The sequence below is a fragment of the Lipotes vexillifer genome, unplaced genomic scaffold (genome assembly GCF_000442215.2).
Source record: "Lipotes vexillifer unplaced genomic scaffold, Lipotes_vexillifer_v1.1 scaffold1011, whole genome shotgun sequence".
NCBI classification, from domain to species: Eukaryota; Metazoa; Chordata; class Mammalia; order Artiodactyla; family Lipotidae; genus Lipotes; species Lipotes vexillifer.
The window spans coordinates 2,093,308-2,095,399 of NW_006787698.1; positions in this window are offsets into that span (position 1 = coordinate 2,093,308).

Genomic DNA, 2,092 nt, shown 5'->3' on the forward strand with positions numbered 1-2,092 from the left:
CACTGTTGTGGCCTCTCCCGTTGTGGAGCACAGGCTCTGGACGCGCAGGCTCAGCGGCCATGGCTCACGGGCCCAGCCGCTCCGCGGCATGTGGGATCTCCCCGGACCGGGGCACGAACCCGTGTCCCCTGCATCAGCAGGCGGACTCTCAACCACTGCGCCACCAGGGAAGCCCCTCTACTGCATCTTTTAACTTGTTGCTGCTGGTGTACAAGAAAGCTATTGGTTTTTGAATATTGATTTTCTATCTAATCACCTTACAGAGCTGTTTTTATTTCTAATAGCTTTTCAGTTGACTGAATAGTCTAGGTAGTCAATCACATTGTTTGCAAAATGGCGATGTTGTCTGTTTCCAATCTTTATTCCTCTCACTTCCTTTTCTTATCTTACTGCATTGGCTAAGTGCCTCCAGAACAATGCTGAATAGTAGCAGTGACAGCTGATGTCTTTGTCTTATTTCTGACTTCATGGAAACTCTTCCAACACTTCTGCTGCCATTGTTAAGTATAATATTTATAGTTCTGGTAGGTGGCCTTTACCAAGAAATGGAGAGTCTTCCATTGCTTACCGGCTAAGGGATTGTCACTTAAAAATGGATATTTCATGAAATTCTCTCTTGAGGAGATTATATAGTTTCTCACACTTGTCCCTTAAATTCAGTGAGAATTTGAATGTTGAATAACTTTTGCATTGCTATAATAAACCCTACGTGGCTTCTTAAAATTGTGAAACACATCTTGCGTATAAAATGAGGCACAAACCATTTTAACGTACAACTTAATGAATAGCAATAAATGTCTGTGTACCTACTTCACCTTATGAGACAGAATATTATTAGAAGATAGAATATTACTAGAAACGTAGAAGGCCTCTGTGTCCTTTTTCTCATTTTCCTCCCTCGCCCGAATGAGGTAACACTGTCCTGAACTGCCTGTAGAAATTTTCCTTCTTGTTTTACCACCTAAACGAGGACTAATTAATGTTGCCTGTCTGTGAACTTCATGTAAATAAAATCATATTGCCACCTGCTTCTTTATCAGCATCAAGGCTGGGAGATCCACCCAAGTTTTTGCGTCTGTTCCTACATTTTCATCACTGCATAGCATTCCATAATGGATGCATCCATTCTCCTGTTGATGGATATTTGGGCTGTTTCGAGTTTGGGATTCTTATGAACACGGCGGCCAATGTGATCATTCTTGTCCGTGTCTCCTGGCGCTGATGTGCAAGAGTTTCTCTTGGGTATATATATAACTGGGAGTGAAGATGCCAAGTCAGGGATATGCATGTGTTCACTTTTAACCATTAACACCACGATGCTTTCCCAATGGGACATGTCATCTTTAGCTCCCCTGGCAGTGGAGGAGGGCTCCCATTCATCTTTCTCTCTAGCATTTGATGCATTTTTGTACATCTACTGGGGGTGAAATAATATCTCATTGTGGTTTTAATGTGCATTTCCCTGATTACCAAGGAACCTTAGCATCCTGTCCTGGGTTTATAGCCTGTTCATGTTTTCTGCTCTGTGAACTGTCTGTTCATGGCTTGCACCCATTTCCCATGGGGTTGTCTTTTTAAAACTAAAGAGGAAGTCTTTTCATATTCTGTATATGAATTCTTTTTTGGGATATAAACATAGCAAATGCTTCATCTTGGCCAGTGACTTATCTTCACTTACTGCTTCCTGATGTCTTGATAAACAGACATTCTCCATCTGGCCAAGATTCTTTTAATCTATAGCTTGATTTGACCTTAGCTTTGTGGAAGAATCATACTGCCTCCCCTTATTAGCTGCTCATGAATGATGGGCTGGTTTCAGGATCAAAGAGAAAGCATTATTACACTGTGACCACAGGCAAGCTCAGTTTGCCAGGCTCTATGCGGGGCAGGGGTGGGGGAAGCACAGAAGCACCACTGATTGAGAACCATAGGTCTATTGAATCAATATATTTACATATATATTCATTCAGCTAATACTGATCGAACCCCAGGTGCTGTACTAGGTGTTAGGGATATAATGATCAACAAGATAGTCGCATACACACACCCATACACACACAATTACAAAGCTAGATGGTGCAATATAGGGAAA